Raw genomic sequence first — 8957 nt, forward strand, 5'->3', positions numbered from 1 at the left:
AGTGTAGGGATTTGTTTGGCTAATTAACTTTGAACCTAGGTCAGGCCCCCTCAAGCCAACTCTTAGGTCCCAAATGTGACAGTATGATCCTCAGTAATAGTTTCTAAGTGATAACCATTTGGCTAGAACAATCCCAAGGACTGGTTTCACATGGCCTTTTAGAGAAAGAATGATTCTTCCTATACAAAGATCCAAAATAAATGTCAATCCATCAAGCCCAAAAGTTGTTTCTGATGAACCATCACACTAAAAATCAATCCCATACACACTTCGACTGTGACCTTCTTGCAAGAAGAATTCAATACTTGTGTTAACATCCCATAATCTCCACATCTTGTCAAAGCTAGCAGTGCCCAGATATAGCCGAGATGGGTGAAATGTGAGTTGAGAAAGATGATGGCCTTCATATGTTTTCATTAGAACTCCTTCATAATTCCATAGTAAGGCAGTATGATCAGCATAGGTAGTCACTAAATGACAGTTTGTAGGAGAGAATGCCACGAGTAAATTGTTTCATATGTACCCTTAAAGTAGAAACCTTATTTATTTTATGTACACCCCATAATTTTGTGACACCACTGCAAGCACTCATTGTTAGCATAGTTCTATCTAAAGAAACCTCACATCCAGAAAAAGGTCTATCATCTCCAATTATTTTAGGCTTTAATTTTAGAATAGATTCCTGTTTGAGATCATTAATAACCATTTCTACCTAATTTTGATAAAGCTGATAATATGCTTCAAGCCACCTATGAGCTTTGAAAATAATGGCATTTCCTTCTATAGGAATCAAAACCCATACATCCGATAGTTCAAACACATTATAGTTGGAACATAGCTAGAACAACTATTATTGATGGAAAAGTATTCATAAAATTTGTGAGGGCTATGAAGTTTCCAATGCTTGGAGAATGGTTTAATACTATACTGAAGGAGAAGGAAAGGTGGAGACAATCTCTTGTAGGAGATTAACTTTGGAGGCATAAGATATGGACACTCTAATTTCCATTGGTTTCAAACAAGTTTCATACAAGGAAAACCTAGGTGATAGGCCCACTCTTTCAAATTGTCAAGTCGAACCAAAGCATTTTGCTCCAGTGTTTTCAAAGCCTAATATAGAAATTGAAGTAGATACCTCAGAAGATATAGCAAAGGTCTATGATTCCTCAGTAAAAAATGGTAATGTAAAGATTGATGATGCAGAGATGTAGCCTATGAGCCACAATGACCCCATCTAGTACTTCTATAAGCCAAGTTATACAATGCAATGCATTTTTACTGAGTTCCATTAATAAAATGAAGACTGCCACAGAAAATGAAGGGAAGTGAAAAGGGCAAGGTCAGGTTCCTAGCCACATAAACTAGCAGAGGATATCCATAAGTAGATGGTACCATACATGATATATACAATGAAGCGATAACCATGCAGGATCATAATTAAGACCTTGCCAAGTGATGGGAGACCTTATACCAATGTGTGATGATAGAGGTCGAAACCATATGCCATTACAGTGATATCAAGACAATATGTTGTTAAAGATATTACATTGAGATCGTATTCCATAGCATTCATACTCGATTGTGAGGTCATATTTGAGATCATAATGCGAGAGTCCTGTAGTGGGGTATAGTGCCTCAAACATGTGAGAAATAATACCTCATCAAAGAGTTTATATAATGTGAAAGATCCATCATTCTACTTAGACTGATCATGAGATCATACGTGAAGAAGATATTGTGCCACTATCATGCGAAGTTAAGCCTCTGAGCCAAGCCATGCAAACATAAATTTTGTGCTAACTAGGTAGCGAAATCTGCCTCAGAATTTGTCAATTTGAAATTATATGACTGATCAATTTAACTCTAGCTTGGTCTTGACTTCTCCTATCATTGAAACCGTTGTAATTTTGAGTTAACATGTTCTAATCATGAGATATGTAACTCAGAGATTCATATAGCACAATGTTCATTAACAATTACATAACACATGATTATCATGACTGTAACTGAAGAAAAAACATAGACAAAGGATGAAGAAGGAAAGTCAAGACAAGAGTACATAGACTATGGCTCAAGCCAGGGGAAAACCCCAAGATGGGGAAAACCCTTGATTAATTCTTTTTATTATATGTCTTCAAATGTTCAGTAAAGAGAGAGAGAGATGAAATACAAAGATACAGTCAATACTGACTTGTCAATATGAAGATCTAGACATAACAACCCTTAAACAATGAGTGATCTACTCCAAGTTGTAATCTTAGCATGAAATGGAGACAACTGAAAGCGACAAGTCTGGTTAGGGATGCATATAGTCATCCATCAAAATATCGAGTCTAGCTAGGGCTGAATAAGGATCACTGACATCCCTCTGAAAAGCTTCCTCGTGACTGCATCTAACCTTAAGATATAAGGAGCTTCCATTAATGTGGATTTCTGATCATGTAAGCCATATCAACCTCCTTTGCTTGGGATCTATACAATGACCCTTTATGAAATAAGATGATACTGATGTAGCCTCATAAGGAGAGGGTTTATCCTTCATATTATCCATAAAAGAGCCCAAAAACTAACTCGGCCTATCATTCTACTCTCTAGCATGAATCTCTGATGGTAATATATACCATACAAACTTGTCCGGGCCTGTGGCTATCCATCTGAGGGAGTCTCGACCCTAGAGCAGAAGTTAACCTATAAATTGACCATCCTTCAACCTCCTTGAAGAATTTGGTTGCCTCTGACATAGATCCAATACCTTTGATGATATCAAATGATGGAGAAGACTCCTCTATATATACAATTCGTTGGAGATGAGCAGACGTGACTTTTGAGTTGACAGAGCTGACATATGGAAGAGGCCAACCTTGATAACTTCTGTGAGATAAACATAATGTCAAAAACCCACTTTCACTTATCTAAATTGGGTGATATTTAGATCGATTTGGGTCCTCTCAAAAAGAGGAATTCAATGTTGTAATAATATTTCCCATAGGAGTTGTCCAAATTTGAATTCTTCCCTAGTTTCCAATTTTAACACTATTTTCTTTGGAGTAGACTCACCAACCTTGATAGTTATTCTTGAGACTGTGCAAATATGAACACCATTTATGCTTCCTTTAGTGTCAATGATGATGTGTTTTCTTAGGATGGTAGAAAATCATTCAACGACTCGCTGTCCTAACAGTTGTTATGTGTAGGGCAGCAAAGAAAAATAAAAAAAGTATTCTAACAGTCTACAACAACTTTTTAATGTCCTTATCAACAAAGGGGTCTCCTTTATCCCTTAATGTTCATTCCCCTTGTCATTTTCAATTTTGGTTCTACTGGGGAATTCTAAGTTTGGTGTAACCACATAATTGAACTATGAAACATCTCTTCTTAAAGAATTTAGGTACACAACTTTGTTGTGTACTTTCATCACCTAACATGGGGTTGCCTCATTTGAATTTCCTTTCTGCTTGAAAGGACTATCCCACTTTGATATTTACTGCATTTTGAATATTAGGGGAAACATAGAAGGAACCTCTACTTGGAGATTCAAAATTTTTCCAAATTCATATTCGAAGAGATGTTATTATCAAAGTTGTCATCGATTTCAACATAATGATATAATTCTATTTTGGTCCTAAAATAATCGCCAAGATCCTTCGAATTGCAGGCTTGTTCCTCATCCTTGCTTCTTATGTATTCTAGGTATTCTCCGGTTGTAGAAAACTATTTATGTTCTTGATATTTATTGTTGAAATTACCAAGGCCATTCTCTGTTTCAATTGTAGCAACACTTTTATGCTCAAATTTCAAATAACAAACAAATGTATCTTTATGTTTATGATTCTGAAAAACATATTTCAAGTCACCAATATTTATAACATCTTTTTCAATGGATTGTTGACTTATGCAACAATCATCTCCATGTGCATATTGTGTGTCATCAAATACAAGGGATCTAATTGCATCCATTTCTACATCCATTCTTTCCATAGGAAATTTTACTCATTTGGAGAAGGAAACTTTACACACAACAATCAAAAGAAATAGTTCTCCACATAAAAATATTTAGGAAAAAATACTTATAAGTTAAAAATGCATTGAAGGAAAATAACTCCTTAGGAGTGATTTTCCTCCTACTACCTAGCTTTGGGAAACAACACATGTAAGTACACTCCCAATCTAGGCAATTAACTAACAAAGGCGAATTTAGCAGCTAGATCTTTCAAACAATCAACCTGGTTTACAACATAAATGGGTTTTGCCATTTCAAGAAATGATATCAATGCAACTCAAAAAGGTATTAAACATTGCATAAACATTTTAGTTATAGCACAACCTTATACATGCCTTCTCCTTGCAGAACTGTCTCTTAGGGAATCCATTTTGATTAACTATCTCTATGTAAAAAGAGTTTTAGCTACATTTCTCATGTTGGGAGTAGCTTTATCAAAAATTGATTTTTGCAGTTGTATTTGCTCATTTACTCTTAAGGATTTCATTTTCATTGGTGAAATTTTTTTCAGCAAGCTAATAGAGGGGATAAGTGGCATTCAAAATTTGTGCCAAAGATATTTTACTTAACTTGAAAAAAATGATCCAATTTTATAATGTTTGATGATTTTCACTGATTTTGCCAATTTTTGGTAGAGCTTCTCTTGAATCAATGATTCAGGTTCCGAATCAATTTTTCCTTGAGTTTTGAAAAACTAGAATACCTACTACTTTCCCAACATATAACACTGTCATATTGTTGCTTTATCAACAACGTAATATAGGTATAAATGAACATATGCATGCACATGATTAATGTTGCTTAAATACTTTTACTACTCACAATCGAAGAATAAGAATTCAAGATGTTCTTTGATAATAACTACACTATAAGATATTTAAAGAATTGTCTATGGGGCATTTCAGGACCCTTTAACTTTGTTTCATTTTCCAAACTACGCACACTTATCCTTTCCATGAAAAATAAAGATAACCATAGTCAAAAAAATTTTTACAAGAGATTGTTATCTATTAATTTTTTAGCTTCACACTGAAATATTTTAGGGCGAAGTTACAATTTTCGTTCCTGTGTATTAGCTATCTTGGTACAGGCACTCTATAAAGGCTTGTAAACTAAATTTTCATTTTAGGATTTCTTAAATGACTTTAAAAAATTGTATCGTCTTTCTTGATCTATTAATATGCTTTCAAAATAACTCTCATGTTTGCTTCTTTGAACAATTTGTTTAAAACTCTATATATTTTGCAATTTTCTCATGTCAAGCTAAAATATTTTAGCAAGTCTTCCTATTTAAATTTCCAATAAATTCGAGTGTGTTCAAGTTGGAAGCAAATCTTCCTAGTATGTTCTAACTGTTTCTTCTCGATAGATGTTAATAATTAATTTCAAAGTATAAGATGTTAATTAAACAATTAGTTTTATTTACAAATTCTATTTATATGATAGTATTGTAGTTGTTGTGGTATTTTGTAAATTTCACTTTTATTTTGGGAAGCCTTTAGTGCCCTCAATGGCGCTATTGTTAATGAATTAGAATTTCTTTTGACATTACTTACCTCGGGATATTACCTCCAAACCTTGATAAATAAAATGGTATCTAGTAACCAGATGAAATACAAGGTTGAAAAAGCATGCAATATACTTTGTCTTATATTTTCATCTCTATATTTAAGGTTTCTTTATTTCTTATCATATAAGGCACCTTTTATTTGGTAGGATGCTAAATTATCTATAGATTTGGAGACAAAACATTTTGTACCTGTACATGAAGGTGGATTTAGTGCTTGGTGTTGGTACATAACTATAGCCTTACTGGAAGAAATCAACGTCAAAGCTACTGCAATTGATCTTACTGGATCTAGCATAAATTCTATTGATCTGAAAAAAATTGCAACCCTTGGTCAATATGTTAAGCCATTAACAAAGTTCTTTGAAAATATTGGTGATGAAGAGAAGATGATAATCTCTTCCAGTACTACTTCTTCCTTGAAAGAACAAACAAAATTGCACATATTGCATATTTTTTTTTGTAATGTTTCACAAGTATGTCTCTCTAACCACACATTTAGTTTGATCTAGCTTCACTTTGTTCTTTTTTCCTTGAAATAGAAAACATCATTGCATATATTGCATGATTTTTTCTGTGATGATTCACAAGTATCTCTCTAACCGCGTATTCAATTTGAAAGCATTGTTACATGGGGGGACATGGTGGGTGGTATTGGACACATCCCCCATGCTTACCATTGTCCCAAGGCAAGGAAATTCAGTGGGAGATGTTTCCACATGTCCCATTTTTAGTGAAATTTGGGGAAAGAGTGAAGGGGCCATTTCCCTTTTCCAGGGGTTTCTTGTAATCCCCCCTCCGAAAAGGTGGGACTCCTGATTGGTGCCCCATAATTTTTATCTAATGGCTTTAGAAGAAGTACATTTAAAGAATTATAAAAAGTTCAAAAGCACAAAAAAAATGTAAATATATATTTCATGATTTTATTATTCATGTTTTTGACTCATCATTGTTTCTCATGTAATTGAACTTTTACTTTTAGCATTTTGTATAGGGTTCCATATGTTTAGAACCCCGACGACATTACTACTGATTTTCCTAACATTTGGTGGTTGCCTTTACACATCCCCTAGGACTTTTTCCCCATTATTTCATACCACTGTCACAAAAACTTGCAACAACATTATTGAAAAATAATGAAGATGGAATTAAAGAAATATAGTGTTTATGGTTTTATATTAGAGACATATTAAACATAATAGAGAACATGGCTTCCTGTAATGATTGATCATTGCCTATCATAGGTTGATTTTGAAAATATAATTTTTTTTGCTTAGAGTATGCCATACTCAAATTGCGCTTATGTTGTTTTTATCTTTCTTTTACTATATGTAGATATTTTTGGTTTTGTTTGGTGAGATATTATATTAAACATAACATTTTAGTATCCTTGTTAATCACTTGAATTAGGAGAAGTTTGTTGTAGATTGATGTGATGATTTCCTCAAGTACTTAATTGTTTAAGTAGCATACCTTGCAATAATATAAATTTTTAAACATATTTTATGGCGGCAATAATTTAAATGCATAAAATAGTATTTCCAAAATTATTGGAGATAATTTGTTGAAAAGAATCCAAACAGAATACTTGGATAACTGCCTCAAAAAGACAGGTGTGTTTTTAGCCATCCAGTGGGATTTGCTGAGGTAGAGCATTTTCGAATTAATTTACATGATGAGTCCTTATCACATGTTTAGCCTTGTGACAAAGGTGAATGTGAAAAGTAATGAATGTTGTTCCATCAAGATAACTAGAAAATGCTCTAAATTTTCCATGTAGTCAAAACTCCATGCATTAGGAGATAGTCTTTAAAACCATTAGATAGAAATTAGAAACATTTATCCAATCATGTGCATCTCAAATTTTGATAGTTAGTAACAATGACACTCTTAAATTATCACCTTCATTACAGGAGAACTTGTTATTTCTATATGAACGGGTTACGAATGTGTTGGATGCCATTAGGTGTTTGTCAATGTCAAAGTAGAGAGAGAGAGAGATTTCATGCCTTATGAATTCGTAATGTGATTAAATGGAGAATGCTTGTTATTTCCTGTAGTTTCTTAGTTGATTTAGATTTCCTAGCTTGATTTATTTTTATTCATAGCTTTATTCCCTATTTTTAGAAGTTTGATAATGATTGACGACATCTTGATACTGAAGAATTATTGCCTCTTGTTTTGCATGTGACTTTGAGAGAGTTTTCTAAGTTTCTTCTTTTCCTTTTCCCAAGTGCCCAATCCCCATACTAACTTGCCATCTTGCATACTTAGTGTTTTATCATATTGAAGTTTATATTTGGGGCTCACATCTTCATACTAGATTCCTTTTCCAAGGATCCCCTCCAACTTCTACAATTTGGCTTCTAAATTTTGAATTTTTGTTTCACGTTTTTGAAGCTCCTCTAGTTCAACTTGTAATTTCAGTCTCAGTACATGTCCTTCTTGATAAATTTCTTCATTCTTCTTCTTTAAGGATAATAATTGCTCCTCAACTCACTAATTTTTTCATCTTGAGATGATGACTCTTCTTTCATCTTCTAGGTTTCTTCTTGCACACAATTTATCTCCTCTTGCAACTATGATGCCTTTTTCTCAATGGTTCTATATTGTATAATTATTTCATTCACCCTCTTTGAACCCTGCAATTTTTTAACTTCCCTTCCATCCCCTTCCGCTTCTAAAGATAGTGCAACCCTATTAAACACCTGAATTTGTGATTCATTTTGTCAGTCATAAGTTTTTTTAATAATTTCATCAGCATCAATATTACTCAATCTGTTCCGCTATTGATTTTGGTTCGGAAATGCCTCTGACATGGTATAATGCAATTGGTATAGTGCCCCAAATATGTGGTCACATTTTTCTGCTAAAGCCTGATATTCTCTATAAAACTCTTCGACCAAACGTACAAACTTTGGTCACCTTTTGTAGAACATCTCTACCAAGGAAAATTTTAAGGATGGAAGTTTATCTTGAAATTTAGAAACCTTTTCTAATCTTACTAGTCCCTAATATGAAAATTGTAAAATGCTTGGAAATATTCTTATACAAATATTTAGTTTTATAATGATTTTATTTTAGTCTATATAAAATTTTGGCGATTTTTAGAGTAAAATAATTTTGTACTATAAAATGTGGGCGAATCATTTTTAGAGAAAATGGAAATTGGTGAATGTTTTTTTTGGAAAAAAAGGAAAATTAGCCCACCTGCGAATATTAGCCCCTCAAATTTTCCCTAAGATTATTTGCACATTTGGCAAATGAATATGTATCGTATTCAATAAGCTTCAACATGGCTTTGATTTTGATATCAATATTTATCAGGTTTTATTGAAGCCATTTTGAATTTTTAGGGCTCACATGGTGTTGAAGCCTCAAAAATAACTA

The sequence above is a fragment of the Pinus tabuliformis genome, chromosome 1_2 (assembly GCF_031772625.1).
Source record: "Pinus tabuliformis cultivar Carrire ecotype Pingquan chromosome 1_2, CPIR1, whole genome shotgun sequence".
Lineage (NCBI taxonomy): Eukaryota > Viridiplantae > Streptophyta > Pinopsida > Pinales > Pinaceae > Pinus > Pinus tabuliformis.